General features: G+C 42.9%; 1 protein-coding gene across 5 annotated transcripts in view; it reads right to left on the bottom strand.

Moving 5' to 3' along the window:
* The window catches only part of LOC144504456 (TNF receptor-associated factor 5-like), a 52,647-nt gene extending 32,512 nt beyond the window's left edge, over nucleotides 1–20,135 (bottom strand). The window contains exon 1 of one of the 5 annotated variants that reach the window (XM_078229738.1): nucleotides 19,835–20,135. The gene's annotated coding sequence lies outside the window, so the exon portion shown is untranslated. The remainder of the gene's footprint in view (nucleotides 1–19,834) is intronic. The other 4 variants (XM_078229739.1, XM_078229740.1, XM_078229742.1 and 1 more) reach the window with 4 other exon arrangements.
* Nucleotides 20,136–20,568: the final 433 nt, after the last annotated feature.

The following is a 20,568-nucleotide window of genomic DNA, read 5'->3' as shown; positions in this document are numbered from 1 at the left end:
TGCCCAAGGAGCAAAGTGCCCATGCACAGGGGGCACCTTGACACTGCCCATTGTGGGAGGGGCCTAAGGACAATTGGTGGGGGTGGGGATTCCTGCTGCCACTCTTCTTGGGGATCGGTCTGGGCTGGAGGGAGGCCAGCGATTGGAGCGGGCTGGGTTGGGGTCTGCCTCCCGGGGGAGGGATCTACCTCCTGGGGAGGGGGTCTGACCTCGGGGGGGGGGGGAGAGGGGGTCAGCAGGGAGGGGTCTGCCGGGGTGAGGGGGATCGCCACCGCTGGGTGCGGGGGGCTGGACATCGGGGCGCTACGGGGCGGGGGGGGGGGTCAGGGGTGGCCCAGGAATTGTTGTGAGGGCCACGATCAGGCCGTGGGGGCGGCTGGAGGGGCAGCACTGCGGAGGTCCCGGGTTGGATAGTGATTGAGCTGGCCAGCAAACAGGGAGACTGACAGATCGGGGCCACTGCGCATCGCAGAGTTCCGGAACTGTCAGACTCCGGCGTGAATAGGCCCCGCCCCTGGGTTTTTAATGATATTCACTATTGTGACCTCTGCATTGCACAGAGTGCGGAGATTCAGGTCTGAAGCTGCACTGAAAAAACAGTCGTGATCTAGAACAGTTTTCCCACCAATTCAGCACTTTTGGGAGAATTGCCCCCATAGTTCCAAGCTAGGATTGTGGGTGACTTGGAAGGGAACTTCCAGGTGGCAGTGTTTCCATGTTCCTGCTGCCCTTGTCCTTCTGGATAGTAGCAGTTGTGCATTTGGAAGGTGCTGTCCAAGAAAGGAACAGTTGATAGCATTGCCAGGTTAGGAAAATTGCGGTAACTTTCTACGAGGGTTTGGGTGTCAGGTAAACATAGGTTTGATAAACCCGAGTTGAAATAGTCTTCTGAAGCTCATCATCAAAGCTTACCTCTTAATAATGTACACCTGGGGGAAAAGTTGTTGGACACACAGAAGCTATGGAAGTGTCCTATCGAGGAGTCAACAGCCTCAAGGGGAGAGGAGAGAAATTTAACAAGAAAACCAATAAAGGAAAAAATTAAGAGAAACAAAATTAATGATAAACATCTCTAATTTACAGCTGTTGCATTGACAGGGACATCTGACTGATTTTAATCAGATAACTGCTAAAACTTTCAAAAAGTCCCAAACTCACACTTATCCCAACCTTAAACAATGAAACTCAAACCACACTGTTTAAAAAGATCTCACTGTGGTTTTTTCACATCATGACAACATTTTTAAGAATTCTAACAATCCATTCTTAAAATAAATTATTGGTAGTTCATTCCCTAAATGTTTCAAGATTTGGGAAGTAAACAAGAAATTAATTGTTAAACCTGCATAAAAATAAAACAGTTCCTTCCAGTTTTAGTGGCACCAACAATTCCAAGAAAACAGTTATCTGATCCATTGACAAATTTAGCTTATTTCAGCCATTCATTGATGGGTTGTAAGCTGGAAATGTTCTGGAGAAGTAACCAAGATGGTAATAATTAACGGTGCGGTTATATTGATGTTTTTGTGTGATCAGAAGCAGTTTTGATAAATATCAATGCAAAAAGAGGTAGCATAATTCAGGAGTCAGGTCTCAATCTGATTTCTGAGTGCAGCAAAACAAGTAGTGTCAGGTCATCTCACTTTGGGCAGAATCACATTGCAGTCAACATTTACTGGTCTCAGATCCGCAGCTATAGTATAAATACAGCCAAAAAAACATCAAGCCAGTCTGTTTACGTATTTGCACTGCAACATTAGACAAGTTGATTAGATGTCAATAGGTTTTTTTTTAGATTGATTTGGCCAACATTTATCAAGAAAATGTAAACAGGGTCATTTATTTTTGTTCTCTTCTACTATACCAACAAATAAACTGTTGTCACTAACTGCAAATTAGGTAATCCGCTGCATGTGACAAGGCAGCAAATGGGGTGAACTATCATCATGTACCAGAAGAATAAAGCTCAAGTGGATTATCATGATCACCTCAAGGTAGAGTGGTAATCCTATCTTGTGCCATTCTGCAGACCGTATAATTTTGTGCAACATATTCAAACATAACTAGTTATAATTCTCTGCTTCACACTTGTCAATGGGTTGGGGTGGAGCGGATTCTATAATGATGGTGAAGGTGAATTTGTGAAGACAAAAGGTAATCTAACCCCAGGGGAAATACTTCAGACATCAAACATGTATTGTTCCCTGTATATGCACAGCATACCAACAATCTCAAACTAACATTGTACACAAGCACTGTATATACAACTGTACAAAATATGTATATACAGGTAAACTTACTTCCATTTCCATTAAAACGGTGGATAATTCTTTTGAGAGTGAACAATTGAGTAGCATAATTTCAAAGCAAGAGAATCATTTCTGGCTCTCTTGAATATTTAAAAATAAGATTGAATTATGAAACCTTTAATTTATTGAAAATATTGGCTTACATTCCTAGGGTATTGTCAAAATAACAACAGCCTGACCTTAATTCTGTTTTGTATGCTTATATACTAAATAGGTGCTCACCATCGACAGCAACAGTAACGTTTTAGTTCATTGCTGTGGAATTGGAAACCATTACTTCCCTGTCAAACAATCAGCTTTATTAAGTGACTGAGGCTAAATATATATATTAAAATCCAAAATGTTCTCTTCTAACAATATCCAGAAGCTATGCTTATTTTAGCCCTGCAGCCTATGAGGAAATGTCTTCTTTCAATTTAAAGGCTTCTTTTAGAATGTATCCAAATCTGTTTAGCACTTCCTTTAAGGTCCATTTCCTGAATGTAACGCCATGTTCCAAAGCTACTTAACAAATTAGTCTTGTGGGATTAGCATGGCGATTTTGGGTTGGATAAGGAACAGGCTGTATTCTTACAGACTGATAGTAGTGTATTGAGGAAGCACACATTTTATTACTGCAGTCACAGTAATTGATGATTCATGTTGTTGCATGCTATTTCAGAACTTGGGAATATCCAACAAAAGATCAGACTAGTTCAAGAACATTTAATCAATGATATATTTCTCAACATTATATGAACTTATTCTGGCTTATTAAAATATTAAAACTTTTAAACCATAGGATCTACCCTTGTTAAATTGACATAATGGCCCAGGGCATTTAACATTTCTATTATTAGGTACTCCTATCCTTGCACATTTAGATATTTAAAAAATTTGCATAACTAAAAGTTACTAAAAGTGTGAGCTGATAATGTCACAGGAAGAGAAACAGGGCATCTGAGACCTGAGTGAATAGGGCAAGCAACAGTTTATCTCCATAATTAATAAGGATTTTGAAATTAACGCAAGGAAGTGTAAATTAGAGTGGGTGGATTAAGATTTTATCAAGAGCGAGAAAAAAATAATTAAAAAAATAGGATTTTACATTTTTAAATCTCTAACAATTGAAAGCTGAAGGAATATACTCTACAATTGTAATAGCTACTTTTCAGTGCTGGAGAGGTTATTTGGCTGTAATTAACATCTATAAGCATACTTAAAACTGAAATGGGCAAAATTTTATTTTTTATGGTGAGTTTGATTTATTGCCAGCATGCAAATACAACAACCACAAATACAATTTTTCTAGCAGACTTCAAGAAGAAAGCTTTCGCAATCCAAGTACTCCCCCAAGTTTTGGTTTTGTTATGACTCTAACAAATGACTTTAGTACTGTGCAACATAATCCCAGAATAAAATCACATGCCTAATAGCTTTTTAGCTTTTATTAACAGGGGGTTGGAGTTTAAGAGCCGTGGGGTTATGCTGCAACTGTACAGGACCTTGGTGAGACCACATTTGGAATATTGTGTGCAGTTCTGGTCACCTCACTACAAGAAGGATGTGGAAGCGCTGGAAAGAGTGCAGAGGAGATTTACCAGGATGCTGCCTGGTTTGGAGGGTAGGTCTTATGAGGAAAGGTTGAGGGAGCTAGGGCTGTTCTCTCTGGAGCGGAGGAGGCTGAGGGGAGACTTAATAGAGGTTTATAAAATGATGAAGGGGATAGATAGAGTGAACGTTCAAAGACTATTTCCTCGGGTGGATGGAGCTATTACAAGGGGGCATAACTATAGGGTTCATGGTGGGAGCTATAGGAAGGATATCAGAGGTAGGTTCTTTACGCAGAGAGTGGTTGGGGTGTGGAATGGACTGCCTGGAGTGATAGTGGAGTCAGACACTTTAGGAACATTTAAGCGGTTATTGGATAGGCACATGGAGCACACCAGGATGATAGGGAGTGGGATAGCTTGATCTTGGTTTCAGATAAAGCTCAGCACAACATCGTGGGTCGAAGGGCCTGTTCTGTGCTGTACTGTTCTATGTTCTAATACTATATTAAGGAGCATTTACAGAAAATTGTGAACCAACAAGGCCTTTCCTCTCAGTATCTACTGAGTGCTTGTTAAAATTTAAGAAGTGCTTGGTGTATAGGTAGAAATAAAAAGATTTTCAAAGATAGTTGTCTCCAAAAAAAGACAAGCCAATGACATTGGCAATAACAAAAGGCTTTCCATTCCACTATGTTCAACCCAGCACTTCTGGCCCAGTCTCTGATACAACAAACAGATGAATTGATTATTCCTGTCTTTTTAGCCAGCTTCTATCAACTACTGAATTGTGTGTGAATGGTACAGAGAGGAGATGGGGTTGGAAAGGTGAGGGAAAGCACTTAAAAGAATGAACTAACTTCTGTCCAACACTTAGTTGGCGAGAGCCTGACAGAACCTTCACTATTGCAACAAAATGGCATTAGAAAGGGCATCTGGATGTCCTTGGGCTGGCATGGACAAGATGGGCCGAATGGTCTCCTTCCATGATGCAACTTTCCATGGTCCTAAAATCAAGAGATTCACAGATCTATTCATTGTTTTACTGTTCATGATCCTAGAATGAAAGTCTTACATCAGGGTCCTTCATGTAACCTTATATTAATGAATATTCAAAAAAGGAACTTAAATGGTTGATCAATGACACAAAAGCTTTCTGAATGCAAGAAATGTGGTTCTCCTGACTCAAGAACAGCTTCTTCCCTGCTGCCATCAAACCTTTGAATGGACCTACCTTATATTAAGCTGATCTTTCTCTACACCCTAGCTATGACTGTAACACTATATTCTGCATCCTCTCCTTTCCTTCTCCCCTATGGACTCTATGAACGGTATGCTTTATCTGTGTAGCGCACGAGAAACAATACTTTTCACTGTATCCCAATGCGTGAAAATAATAAATCAATTCAAAACCAAAGTTGGAAAATAAATAAGTTTAAAGTTCATTTATTAGTGTCACAAGTAGGTTTACATTAACACTGCAATGAGGTTACTGTGAAAATCCCCTAGTCGCCACACTCCGGCGCCAGAGTAAAGGGACCCCAACCAAACCTGACTAATCCCCAACCATCTTACCCTCCAACCTGACCTGACCACCCCCAACTTGCCTACATCCTGACCTGACTACCCACCACTGACTCAGTGAAAGTCTTAACACCTTTAAAATTTACCTGACAATGGCAATTACTGTCATAAAAGAGGATATGTTCTCACTTTGTCCATCTTCTACACTTGCCTGTCTTGCCTTGGAAAGTCTGTGCTGGCCCATTTCTGCTCCAGCTCAACATGGTTGAGCCAATATAGTTGGGATGCAGAAAACATCACTGGCAGTTTGCAGATCTGAAAATCTCTGCCAGTATTTCTTACAACAAAACACTCCCACAGTGCTTCAGTCCAGTGTGACCCCCTTGCCCTGCTCACATGTGAGTCAGGATGTCATGGGTTCAAATCCCACTCTACGACATCATATAGATTATGTCTGTGGAGCAGTTTCAACCCACAACTTCCTGTTTTAGAGTGTTAGCAACTAAATGTATGTTTTCTCTTCCTTTTCTCAGTTAATACTAAGAGTTGCTTGTTACCAAATATGTTCCTCATATTAATTTAGAATAATTTAAACAGGAAAAGTATACATTTCCCTGAAGTGAGCACCAGATGGAATATTTATTCTAATTTCTATCATATTCATTTTTGTTTTAATTTTAGTTTGACTTTATGTGCTTTAAAATTCTGGGTGGCTAGACCCTCAACAGTAACTTGCATTGATATGGTGTCCATAATATGTCCAAAAGCACTTCACAGGAGTGTTTTTCCAACAACACTTAGTACTGGGCCAATTTTATTCTTCTTCATTTCTTGGGCATCACTGGCTAGCCCAGCATTTATTATCCATCCCTAATTGCCCATGAGAAAGTAATGGTATGCTGTTTTCTTAAACTGCTGCAGTCCATTGGAGAGTTGCAGGACTATGACCCAGCGTCAGTTAAGGAATGGCAATATATTTTCAAGTCAGGGTGGTGGGTGGCTAGGAGGGGAACTTCAAGATGGTGGGGTCCCTATGTGTCTGCTGCTCTTTTCGTTCTATTTGTTGTGGGTTTGGAAGATCATAGATCATAGAAACCCTACAGTGCAGAAGGAGGCCATTCGGCCCATCGAGTCTGCACCGACCACAATCCCACCCAGGCCCTACCCCCACATATTTACTCGCTAACCCTCTACCCTACACATCCCAGGACTCTAAGGGGCAATTTTTAACCTGGCCAATCAACCTAACCCGCACATCTTTGGACTGTGGGAGGAAACCGGAGCACCCGGAGGAAACCCACGCAGACACGAGGAGAATGTGCAAACTCCACACAGACAGTGACCCGAGCCGGGAATCGAACCCAGGACCCTGGAGCTGTGAAGCAGCAGTGCTAACCACTGTGCTACCGTGCCGCCCGTTATGATATTTGGAAAGTTGACCTAAAGATGCTTTAGCCACTGCACTATTTTTAGTAGACAACTTCTTACATAAAACACAGGTGAAGTTACTTCATGTGTATGCTTACTCAACAAACAAGTACAATCAACCATTCAGTATGAAACTTTGCAGTCTTGCATCAGTGTTTAGAATTCCAGCATGAATTCAAAAGTCACAGAACATCTTTAGGCATCCTTTGTCCAGACGTTGCGAGCTACATTTTTACTTCATCAGAATTATTTCTCAGAATGTTCTTCATCAGAGCGATTGCTGAGAATGTTGACTTGCACTGCAAGGCGCGCCACACCCAGTGGTGCTGCTCCTGTGCGGATGGATGGTACTTGCTCTTTACCATAATACACCATGTTGGAGCTGCTATTGTTGGGCTTGCCCTTTTTGCTGGCCTGGAGCAGTTATTTTAAGTGGTCAAGCTGGCCATAATCACAGTTCCCTTTTCTATATAATATTGCTGGTTGTACCACTGCGTAGAAATACAGCGGTTTCCTGAGGTTATGGGCGGGATTTTCTGGCCACGCTCGGCCCTAAACCGGAAAATCCCGCGAGAGGTCAACAGACCTTTCCATGGTCCGCCCCTCGCCTGCTCCGATTCCCACAGCGGGCGGGACGGTAAAATTCGCCCCAATGTCTTTCAATTAATGTTTTTCCGTCAATTTTATTGAAAGGAAAAGCAACTCCTAGATTAATTTCACAGTCACTCCTTAAAAGGACGTACTTGATAGTGTCATGAACTCCATGGAACTTATTTTAAGGATTTAAACCTTTCTGAAAGCCAAAGCACATAAGGTCATTCCTCTTCATTGACTTAGATACCTTTTCAAAAAAAAGTTAATTTGTGTCCAGGATGAACACAGATAGCATCCTGTGAATGCTATTAAGCACTTTCTATTACTAATATTAATTGTTTCTAATCTCTAGGTCCTACTTCACTATTCTCTGAACAACAGGATAACCTCCTTCAAGTACCAAGCGGCACGGTGGCACAGTGGCTAGCATTGCTGCTTCTCAGCGCTAGGACCCGGGTTCAATTCCGGCCTCGGGTCACTGTCTATGTGGAGTTTGCACTTTCTACCCGTGTCTGCGTGGGTTTCCTCCGGGTACTCCTGTTTCCTCCCACAATCTAAAGATGTGCAGGTTAGGTGGATTGGCCATGCTAAATTGCCTCTTAGTGTCTGGGGGACTAGCTAGGATAAATGCATGGGGTTATGGGGCTAGGACCTGGGTGGGATTATGGTTGGTGCAGACTCGATGGGCTGAATGGCCTCCTGCACTGTAAGATTCTATGATTTATATATTATTCTATTTTCTTTGGGGTTTTTTTCCTTGATGTTACATCCATTTTCAAAACAGCCGCTTTCATAGCATCTATAGAATCCCTACAGTGCAGAGAGAGGCATCCGGCCCATCAAGTTTCCAATTTAGCATGGGCAATCCACCTAACCAGAGCGCCTGGAGAAAACCCACACAGACACGGAGAGAACATGCAAACTCTACACAGACCCAAGGCCAGAATCAAACCCCAGTCCCTGACGCTCTGAGGTAGCAGTGCTAACCATTGTGCCACCATACTACCCTATATACTTAATAGCTGATACTTGAGGGCAGCACGATGGCAAAGTGGTTAGCACTGCTGCCTCACAGCACCAGGGACCTGGGTTCAATTCTGGTGACTATGTGGAGTTTGCACATTCTCCCCGTGTCTGTGTGGATTTCCTCCAGATATTCTGGTTTCCTCCCACAGTCCAAAGACGTGCAGGTTAGGTGGATTGGCCATGCTAAATTGTCCCTCAGTTTCCCAAGATGTATAGGTTAGGGGAATTAGTGGGGTAAATATGTGGGGTTATGGAGAGAGGGCCTGGGTAGGATGCCCTGTTGGAGAGTCGGTGCAAACTCAATGGCCAAATGACCTCTTTCTTCACTGTAGGGATTCTATGATTCTACTTAAAGTTTATGGTCTGGAGTGTTTCATGATTTCCATCCAAATATCAGCTTAATCTGGGCAGATGCAATGAAATAGCACAAATGTCCTTGGAATTTTAAGCTAAGTGAGTTGTGTCCATAACCATCACACTGGAAACTAGGCACATTGCAATGCTCTCTCCATAGATGCTGCCAGACCTGCTGAGATTTTCCAGCATTTTTCTGTTTTTGTGACATTGAAACTAGAGTCTCAGATTTTCAATACCCAGTTTTTACCGCCAGACCAGCAGTCAATTAAAGCCAATCAAAAAGTAACACTAAGAATATGAAGTTGGTCAACTGATCCTGCTCGACTGCAGATAGATCAGTTTAAAAAGTTGAAGAATGTTTCCACCCCTGGCAATCTCACTCCTCTTTGTAATGATGGAGGCAGCCTTGGTTCAGTTACAAATCGATAACCATTGATTACGTTGCATGAATGTGCTGATTAATGGACAATTTTACATTCAAGCTTATGCTAATACATTTGAACGGAAACTCCAGTGTCTTCACATTGGTGAAACTAGTGCAGTGACTGCTCATTCTGTGCACATTTTCCTAGTGGAAACTTGAAGGAAAGACCCATTTAAATGCTCAATTCCTAGCAAAAAAAAATCAGTAATATTGGTAACAGTAATACTAGAGTTTCGTTTAAGGCGTACAAGGCCAGTTCAAACAAGTTTTATTGGTTTTCCCTTCCGGTCATATATACAGACATACATGGCATGCCAAAATATCAATATGTCAAAGGACTTTTGCTGCATCCTGCTATATCTCTAGAATTACTGTGAAAACATGTCAGTGATAGATTATCGGAACAAAACTGTAAACCAACAAGCAGTTTTCTCTAACATGTATCTTTTCCCCCAAGTTTAACTACTGTGTCTGCTGTGGCACACCTGGTCATTCTGAATCAGTAGTAAGAAGTCTCACAACACCAGGTTAAAGTCTAACAGGTTTATTTGGAATCATGAGTCAGGAGGTCATGGTGTCAAGTTCCACTCAAGACTTAAGCACAAAAATCAAGGCCATTTCTCCAGTATGTTACTGAGGGAGGGAGTGCTGTGTTCTCGGAAGTGACACGTTTTGGATAAGCTGTTAAAGTAAGACCCCATCGCCCTTACAGGTAGATGTAAAAGATTCCATGGGCTGCTTTGAAAAAGAGCAAGGGAGTTCTCCCTAGCGTCCTGGTCAATATTTATCCCTCAACCAACTTTACAAAAACAGATAAATGTGGTCAGATTGCTGTTTGTGGGAGCTTGCTGTGGACAAATTGGTTAATTCGCCAATGACCACACTTCAGAAAAAGATACTTGATTGACTGTAAAGCGCGTTGGGACATCCTCTAAAAGGCACTATATAAATCCAAGGTTATTTTAAAATATTTCCACTACACATTTAAACAAATTTGCCCAACCATTTTATTGAAGCTCCTTTGTCCCACTTCCCAATAATCTTTGGTAAAACAGGGAAGAATATATGAGAGACCTGAATGTATCTTTTTCCCCCCAGACTCAACTCAAAATGACTATTATTTTCAACTTAATTAGCCTTCTTCCTCCTCGCAATGGAAAAGGTGTTTATTTTGAACTCCGGAATGGAATGAAATTAGCGCAGATTCCTCCCCAAGGTCAGAAAGTCGGCTTTGTCTGCCGACTTATTCACAGCAGCGGGAGACTGAGGCAGGAAATCCCCGCACTTTCCGTCTGCTCCCACAAGACAGCAGCAGCAGCAGCCGCAGCTCTACCACATCCGCAGCTCTCCAGCGTCGTCAGCAGCCGGGCTCCGCTCAAACAGCAGCGGCTGCAGCTCCTGGAACCGAGGCTGCCAACTAGATCCTGCAGAGTGCATGGAAGAACACACTCACTGACCACATCTGTCAACACTGGGCAAATTACACTGCCAATCAATCTAAACATCTGTATATCCCAGCATATAGGGTATATGAAAGTAGGATGTATGCACAAACATTTATTATTAATAAACAAAGTGTCTGTCACTCCAAATTAATGATAGCCAGGTGCAGTCAAAACTTAAGAACCTAAGAAGCAGGAGCTGAGAGGTAGTTCTTTGAGCCTGTCTGGTTTTTCTCAACTCTACTTCCCTGCACCACGCCCATATTCCTGGATTTCCTTAGATTCATGATGGAGTATTTCTGGGAGGAAGAATTCCAAAGATTCACAAACCTGGAGAGGAAATCTCATGATGTGGAGGTGCCAGCGTTGGACTGGGATAAACACTGCAAGAAGTCTCACAACACCAGGTTAAACTCCAACAGGAAATCTCAGCCCTACATGGTTGAACCCTTATTGTGACCCCACATGCTAAAAACTCCTCAAACAGGAGACACATCATCCAATGACTTCATTTGTGCGTACGGCATTGGAAAAAAAATCCACAGGAAGTAGTTGATGCCAAAACATTGAATGTATTCAAGAGGCAGCTAGATATAGCACTTAGACCTAGTACTGGGGAATGAGCCCGGTCAGGTCTTCAAAGTTTCGGTAGGGGAACATGTGGCAAATAGTGACCACAATTCTGTTAGCTTTAGGATAGTGATGGAAAAGGATGAGTGGTGTCCCAAGGGTAAGGTGTTGGATTGGGGGAAGGCTAACTTTAGTGGGATTAGGCAGAAATTGGCAGCTCTTGATTGGGAGAGGCTGTTTGAGGGTAAATCCACATCTGGCATGTGGGAGTCTTTTAAGGAACAGTTGTTAGGGCTACAGGACAGGCATGTCCCTGTAAAAAAGGATAGGAAGGGTAGGATTCGAGAACCGTGGATAACCAGGGAAATTGAGGGACTGGTCAAAAAGAAAAGAGAGGCAGGCGTATGTTAGGTCCAGGCAGCTAAAAACGGAGGGAGCTCTGGAGGAGTACAAAGAAAGTAGGAAAGAACTCAAACGGGGAATTAGAAGGGCAAAAAGGGGTCACAAAATGTCCTTGGCAGACAGGATTAAGGAGAATCCCAAGGCATTTTATTCATACGTTAGGAACAAAAGGGTTGTCAGGGAAAAAATCGGACCTCTCAGGGACAAAAGTGGGGAATTATGCTTGGAGCCCAAAGAAGTAGGGGAGATCCTAAATGAATACTTTGTGTCGGTATTCACAAAGGAGAGGGATATGTTGACTGGGAGTGTCTCGGAGGGGAGTGTTGAACCGTTGGAGAAAATCTCCATTACAAGGGAGGAAGTGTTAGGTTTGTTAGAGAATATAAAGACTGACAAATCCCCAGGGCCTGATGGAATCTATCCAAGGCTGCTCAGGGAGACGAGAGATGAAATCGCTGGGCCTCTGACGCAAATCTTTGTCTCGTCACTGGACGCAGGTGAGGTCCCAGAGGATTGGAGGATAGCTAATGTGGTCCCGTTATTTAAGAAGGGTAGGAAGGATAACCCGGGTAATTATAGGCTGGTGAGCTTGACGTCCGTGGTGGGGAAGTTGTTGGAGAAGATTCTTAGAGATAGGATGTATGCGCATTTAGAAAGGAATAAACTCATTAACGATAGTCAGCATGGTTTTGTGAGAGGGAGGTCATGCCTCACTAACCTGGTGGAGTTTTTTGAAGAAGTGACCAGAATGGTTGACGAGGGAAGGGCCGTGAATGTCGTCTATGTGGACTTTAGTAAAGCGTTTGATAAAGTCCCCCATGGTAGGCTGGTGAAAAAGGTTGGATCTCATGGGATAAAGGGGGAGGTGGCTAGATGGGTGGAGAACTGGCTTGGTCACAGAAGACAGAGGGTGGTAGTGGAGGGTACTTTTTCCGGCTGGAGGCCTGTGACTAGTGGTGTTCCGCAGGGCTCTGTATTGGGACCTCTGCTGTTTGTGATTTATATAAACGATCTGGAAGAAGGTGTAACTGGGGTGATCAGTAAGTTTGCGGACGACACAAAATTGGCAGGACTTGCAGATAGGGAAGAGCATTGTCAGAAGCTACAGAAGGATATAGATAGGCTGGAAATTTGGGCAAAGGAATGGCAGATGGAGTTCAATCCTGATAAATGCAAAGTGATGCATTTTGGTAGAAATAATGTAGGGAGGAGCTATACGATAAATGGCAGAACCATAAAGGGTGTAGATACGCAGAGGGACCTGGGTGTGCAAGTCCACAGATCCTTGAAGGTGACGTCACAGGTGGAGAAGGTGGTGAAGAAGGCATATGGCATGCTTGCCTTTATAGGACGGGGCATAGAGTATAAAAGTTGGGGTCTGATGTTGCAGATGTATAGAACGTTGGTTCGGCCGCATTTGGAATACTGCGTCCAGTTCTGGTCGCCACACTACCAGAAGGACGTGGAGGCTTTGGAGAGAGTACAGAGGAGGTTTACCAGGATGTTGCCTGGTATGGAGGGGCTTAGTTATGAGGAGAGATTGGGTAAACTGGGGTTGTTCTCCCTGGAAAGACGGAGAATGAGGGGAGACTTAATAGAGGTGTATAAAATTATGAGAGGCATAGATAGGGTGAACGGTGGGAAGCTTTTCCCCAGGTCGGTGGTGACGTTCACGAGGGGGTCATAGGTTCAAGGTGAAGGGGGGGAGGTTTAACACAGATATCAGAAGGACATATTTTACACAGAGGGTGGTGGGGGCCTGGAATGCGCTGCCTGGCAAGGTGGTGGAGGCGGACACACTGGGAACGTTTAAGACTTATCTAGACAGCCATATGAACGGAGTAGGAATGGAGGGATACAAAAGAATGGTCTAGTTTGGACCAGGGAGCGGCACGGGCTTGGAGGGCCGAAGGGCCTGTTCCTGTGCTGTATTGTTCTTTGTTCTTTGAGGCAATGGGATCAAAGGTTATGGGGGGAAAGCAGGATTAGGCTATTGAGTTGGACGATCAGCCATGATTGTGATGAATGGCAGAGCAGGCTCAAAGGGCCAAATGGCCTCCTCCTGCTCCTATCTTCTATGTTTCTATGTATGTTTAATCTAAGTTGCTATGGTGCCAAAATTCTCTTTGAGAATAGTAGATGATATTCTAGAGGATTTTGTTCAGCAGAAGTTTTGTTAGGATAAATTATCGCTGTTAGATTAAGCAAAATGGTGACACAGTGGTTAGCACAGCTGCCTCACAGTGCCAGGGATCCAGGTTAGATTCCTGGCTTGGGTCACTGTGTGGAGTCTGCACGTTCTCCCCGTGTCTGCGTGGGTTTCCTCTGGGTGCTCCAGTTTCCTCCCACAGTCCGAAAGATGTGCTGGTTAGGTGCATTGGCCATGCTAAATTCTTCTTAGTGTACGCTAACCGGCGCCGGAGTGTGGCAGCTAGGGGATTTTCACAATAACTTCATTGCAGTGTTAATGTAAGACTACTTGTGACACTAATGAATAAACTGAAAAAAAAATTCACAAATCTCTCAATGTTCTAATATCTATGGTTTTGATCTTTGTGTGTTTCAAATATAGATAATTTGAATTCAGCGCACTTGTCATGCTGTGTTCAAGAGTGTTGGTGCAGAATAAAGTTTAGTAAGACACCAGAGTAGTTAAAAATAGGTTGTATTCCAGAAGGATAAGATCAAATGGCTGGAAAAAGCTTTCTTGCATAGAGCCAATGTTGTAGAATAATAATGGTTCTGACCTTGCTGTTTGATCATTAAACAAGACATTATGATGTCAGGAGGGGAATATAAATGTGAAGGATGGGCTCCTGGAGTAGTATGGTGACTCAATTATTTTTCTGACCACCAGGAAAGTACACTTGCTCATCTGCAGCCCACAAATTAATTCAACATGCATCTTTGGTGGGCCTATTCTATTCTATCAAAATGATCGAAGCATGCACGGTGCAGACTCCAACTAGTTCCAACAAAAATAACAATTGTAGTCCTATTTATATCATAGGGCAACCAATTTCCACATTAAAGGGGGCTTAGCAACTTTGTGTGTTTCAAAGTGTCGACATAAACATTGAAACAAACATGGTTTAAATTGGTGTCTTGCATTAATACGTGTCAGGCTAACTTACATTGCCACTGTTGATGCTTTTTTAAGTAAGGCTATCAACCTCATTTTGAGCTTGTTGCCATCCTGTTGATGTCAGCTGAAGGCCTGACAATCAACCCCATTAAATTCAAGGCAAGGGCTTTAGGAGAAGTTGGGGCTTTCAAGTATGCAACATCAAGAACTTGCATTTATATAGCACCTTTAATGTAATAAGTCCCAAGGCTCTTCACGCAAGCCTCATGAAACAACATTTGACACCAAAGCACCCAAGGAGATATTAGGACTGATGACCAAAAGCTTGAATGAGAGATTGATATTAAGTTGCATCTTTGAAGAGGAGAGGGAGAGGTGGAGATGTTTAGGGAGAGAATTTCAGAGATTAGGCAGCTGAAGGCAGGGCTACCTACCAATGATGGAGCCATTAAAATCAGGGTCACAGAATTGAAAGAGCACAAAGATTTCTTTAGTGTGAAGGGCTGGAGGAGGTTACAGTAGTCGGGAGACCATGGCGAGATTTGAAAACAAAAATGAGAATTTTAAAGTTAATTGCTGTTGAACTGGGAGCCAGCTTGGTCAATGATAACAGAGGTACTGGAAGAATGCAAGATATGTAGGATAAGGATTTGATACCATATAAAAGTTTTAAACTTATAGATGGCTTGTAGATTTGTATTGCAGCTAGAAACAATGAAATGGTCCAAAGTTATTCATTTCCTGGATGCTTTTGGGTGTTGATTTGTCATGGTACAATTTGAGCTAAAAGTGCTTTATTTGCATGCTAAAACTATAGGATATATGATTCATGCATTTTCATAACCATGTTAGGAAACACTTAGCAAAGGCAGTTTTAAGATAAGGAGTTGGAAGAATGAAGATTGGACAAGAAACAGGTTGGTATCTTCTGTTTGTGATGAATAAATTATTTTTTGGGAGGGTCTTGTTCACAGTAATACTTGTCATGTCACAATCAATCAGGAATTAACAGCTTTTCATGACAAGTGGACTGTAAGGTCTCAAGCATTCCTTTAAAGTTTTGTACAGAAAATCAGGATTAGTGAGGAAAGACAATGACACAATGCCACTCTCGAAAATGGCACTTCTGACATGTCTGCCTTTTTCCTTAACCAAAGTTTCCCCCCTCTGTGGTTGACAGGGCATTCAACTGGGTCTGACCCATTTTCCGCACCTCTGCCCTCCTCCCCCTCTCTGCCAGAACCTTGATAGGGTCCCCCTGGTTCACACTTTTCACCTCACCAACCTCTGTATTCAAATGATTACCCTCTGCCAACTCCTGCATGATGTCACCACGAAGCGCACCTTCCCCTCGCCCACCCTGTCAGCATTCCACAGGGATCACTCCCTCTGTGGTCTATTCCTTCATCAACCACAACTCCTCATTTCCTTCTTATAGCACCTTCAAATTGCAGCAGGTGTAACACCTGCCCCTTTCAGTTGAAGTAACATTTCACCTGCATCTCCTTCAATTTGGTCTACTGTATTCACTGCTCCCAATGCAGTCTCCTCTACACTGGGGAAACTAAACGCAGACTGGGTGACCACTTTGTGGAACATCTTCGTTTGGTCCACAAACATGACCCCAAGCTTCCTGTTGCTTGCTATTTCAACTCAGCATCTTGCTCTCATGTCCACTTGTCCATCTTTGGCCTGCTACAACGTTCCATCAAAGCCCAACGCAAACTGCAGGAGCAGCACCTCAAATTCTAATTAGGCACATTACAACCCTTGGGACTCAACATTGAGTTCAACAACTTTAGACTGTGACCTTTTTTCCTCTATCCCTTTGTATATCTAAAATGATTTTTTTGTCCCAATACAAATCCTCTCCACTCCCCCACTGCTTTCAGTGAGCACTGACCTTTGTTCTTCTTTTAACATATTTTGCTATCTTACCTTTATGTCACTATCAGCACCTCCATAATCCTTCACACTGTCATTAACACTTTCTCTGTCTTGTGCTCCATACATCTTTGTTACAATCTCTCCTAGCTCCCACCTATCACCAACCTTCTACTTTGCTCCACCCCCTCCTATACAGTATGCAAGCCATCAGTTTTTCCCTCTTTTTTAACTCTTAGGAAATATCATAAGGATTCGAACTTTAACCCTGTTTTCCTCTCCACAGATACTGCCCCACCTGCTGAGTTTTTCCAGCATTTTCTATTTTTATTTAAGACAATGACAGGGTTATGTCTCTAACTGAGAAAAGAAAATACAGTTGTATTGTCATATTTTTCTGTATGCCCACTGCTTAAAGATATTGGGCGGAATTTTACCAGCACGTCTGCCCGAGGTTCGTACGATCCCACTCGAGGCCAATGGAGCCGGGGCGGACGTGCCGGTAAAATTCCGGCCATTGTATGTACCTCACCTGGATTGCGTCCAATAATGGAGAATGTTGCAAACCATAATCTAATGTCAGGAATCAAACTTGTTATACAAAGCCATTAAAAGACAAAAAAGCTAAGTTATTCGACAAATGTAATAATGTAATTGTGAAATGTAAGCTTTATTTTGCTTAAAAACTTAATTTGGGCATTATGAATTTCAGTTGCAATTCTAATAAAACCTTTGATACACTTGATTGATTAATTAACAAACTGTGATGGTAAAAGATTTTACACTTGATTTCCTAGTACACTCTTGACACATGTGTCCAGAAATTGGATCACAGAATCAGGCGGACGTCCTGGATGACTCTGGCACCCTAACTAATTTGACATGCACATTCACCAAGCACAGACTGACGACATGTACTGCACAATCTAGATTACTATATGAAAAGGGGCCTACCCGCCTGACCATTATCACCTAAGCAAATTGAGTACCTAATGGCTATTGCAAGTCCCTTTGCAAAACTAGGTTGTGACTGACTGCAGTATGTGGCCCTCACACTACTGTCAGTTAACTCATGCCAAATCAGTAGTACTTTAAAGGAACTGGTAGCAACTTGCTTAGTTGAATGTGGAACCAGGAGGAGCAGGCACAGTGGGTGCTGCTGACAACTACTTAACCTCCCATTGATTACCTTTCCAGACTTATTTGACCTCCCTCCTCTTTCTAACCAATACATTTAACTGTTGGGATGCCACTCACCTCCCTCCGCCCCATCCCCATCCTCCAGTAGGCTGGGCACAAAATGATGATGCAAGGTGACCAAGTTTATGCATTAGTTTTGCTGTGGTTGTCATTGCCAACATTAAGTTCACACCTGACTTCAGACGCCAAACCAATTTCTCAGCCGATGTTACCATTACAAACATTGAAATGTTGAGATTGGGTTTTGCCACGAAATACTGTTTCAGATTGTTTTTTCAATTATAAATGGTACGATTTTATACTGCTACTGGGAGTAATGTTTGCGGACAGGAAGTGACATCTATACATTAAGCAATTTAAAAATATTTGGTTCATGGTGAAACAAGTTTTTTAAAGTACATTTTCTTATTCTGCATTATAATTTTTCTTGCCATTGAAGAAGTATAATGGAAACTTTTTTAAAAAAAATTATCGTGACAATAATTTCAGAACTACCAGTTTTTCACAATCACGGGACACAAAAATTCCTGGTCAACTGAGAATTGATTTTAAATGCTCTGGTGGTAATGATGTCTTAATAACCTCGCAATTGTTAATGTTTCACCTATCACTGTTATGAGGCCCTGTACAGAGTTGACGCCTGATTAAAGCCTTCAACTACAAGCTTTATTATAGCACTGAATGATTAAACAGATAAGTTATAAATCACACATGTTTTGTTTTTTTGTGTAGTTCAACCTCCGACCCCCAAATTATTTTCTGAAGCTCAATTCTACAATCTTCCAAATTAATTAAATCTGGGGAACCTGGGGTTGAGGAGAGACACCAAAGTTATACCAGCTCCTCACTGGTTTAATACACTGTCTCGCTGTTTATTCACCAGAGATCACTGTTGGTGGTATTAGTAAATGATTTTTACTAATGCTCAGGCACATTCCTCTGTTCACCATTTTACTCCAGGTGATTCATGGTCTGTGTTAAAATAGGAATGAAAGGAATGGCCCACAAATGTGGTGCACTTTTATCCACTGACATCACCACCGCAGTTTCTAGATTTACACCTCAGCAATATTCATAGAATCCCTACAGTGCAGAACGAGGCCATTCAGCCCATCAAATCTGCACCAACCACAATCCCACCCAGGCCCTATTCCCATAAACCCACATATTTATCCTGCTTAAACCCCCTGACACTAGAGGCCATTTAGCATGGGCAATCAACTTAACCCGCACATCTTTGGACTGTGGGAGGAAACCAGAGCACCCGAAGGAAACCCACGCAGACACGGGGAGAACATGCAAACTCCACACAGACAGTGACCCGAGGCTGGAATTGAACCCAAATCCCTGGTGCTGTGAGGCAGCAGTGCTAACCACTGTGCTGCCCACAAAATCAAAACTAACATTTTGTTTCCCCTGCTTGATGCCTTTTTAGGGATACTTGTGTAATATAATTGAGTTAAAGCAACGGGGGAAATGGGGGAAAAAAAGCAGGAATGATAACAATTTACAAGAAATTCACTGGAGCAGGGATTTCCGAAACTAATTTGTTGCCAGATTTCCTCTTTTCAATGTTTATAGTCTGTGGCTCTGTCTGGTCAGTGACAGGGGCCGTGACCCGGACAGAGTGAAGGAGCACCTCCAAACCAGCAGCGATGGAATCAGCTGATCGCTTGGCCTGACTTCAAGAATTGCAGAAGCAGAGCTAATAATAATCCAATTTGCACAGAGCATTTCCACTGGGAGAAGGAGCATTAGAAAAACAAGCACTGTTTGGTTTGCCCTCAGCAACGCCATTTTAATAGAGAAGGGTGGTGGGGAGACCCCTCAACACCACGTACACACACTCCCAAGTAGAAAAGAACGACTGATTTCTAACTTTAACAGGTTACCTTTTATCCAAGAGGATAGGAGTTTCCAAACAACAAATAAGTCCAAGATCCAACAGGTTTAAAAAGCACTCCTGAATTCAGTCAAGTGAATTTGAGTACACAGACATTTCTGACAGGTTGCCTGCTGCTCTCAGTAGTAACCCCGACCCACCCCAAAGCCTGTCTTACCTCCCGGATCTGATGGAGCTGGGCTGGGGGAAATCTTCACATTACAGTCGGTGCACTGCCCTACGAGCCGAGCGCACGATCACACACACACGGCGGTGCTGCTGACACATTGTGCAGCACTTCAGGAAGTAGCACATCCCCCTGCAACATATAAAATCGAAACTGAGTGAAGAGGGAAACAGTCACCCACCCACAGGCAGCCTCTGGATTTCCAATTGGCTCTTTCCACTCTGCCAGTGGAGTTTTAACCACGCACAGCTCAACCCAACCACCCATCAGAATATATATAACCTCTACATTCATTTACTGTCAGCTTTTTGCCATGATGAATTCACCTCATTCATAATGGGTGGATGTAAACTTCAATATTCCCCTGTCGGAAGTACTGGAGTTGATAAGAGACCACACATACAAGCTGACTTAGGTGGTTTCCACTATGAGTTTGGACATGGGATTTAATAACTGGAATTGTAAGCCCCTGGCAATTATCCAACAGTTTCGACCTGCTTGTAGCCTGTGTGGATGAAGGAGGCCTCTAGGGTAGGTGAGCAAACTGGCCATGTTACAGGAAGGCATTCAAGCGGGTTGGGGCTGGGGTGCAGTTCATCGGAAGGTAGTGGTGGTAGGGGACAGTGTAGTCGGGGGATAGGCATTGTTATCTGCAGCCAAGGAGACTCTAGACATGCTGTTCCCGGTTGGGTGCCAAGGTTCAGGAAATTGCTCTAGGTTGGAGA

This window comes from Mustelus asterias, chromosome 15 (assembly GCF_964213995.1).
Source record: "Mustelus asterias chromosome 15, sMusAst1.hap1.1, whole genome shotgun sequence".
Taxonomy (NCBI): Eukaryota; Metazoa; Chordata; class Chondrichthyes; order Carcharhiniformes; family Triakidae; genus Mustelus; species Mustelus asterias.
Note: the sequence above shows the minus strand (reverse complement) of the source record. Positions and strands in the feature narration are given on the sequence as shown.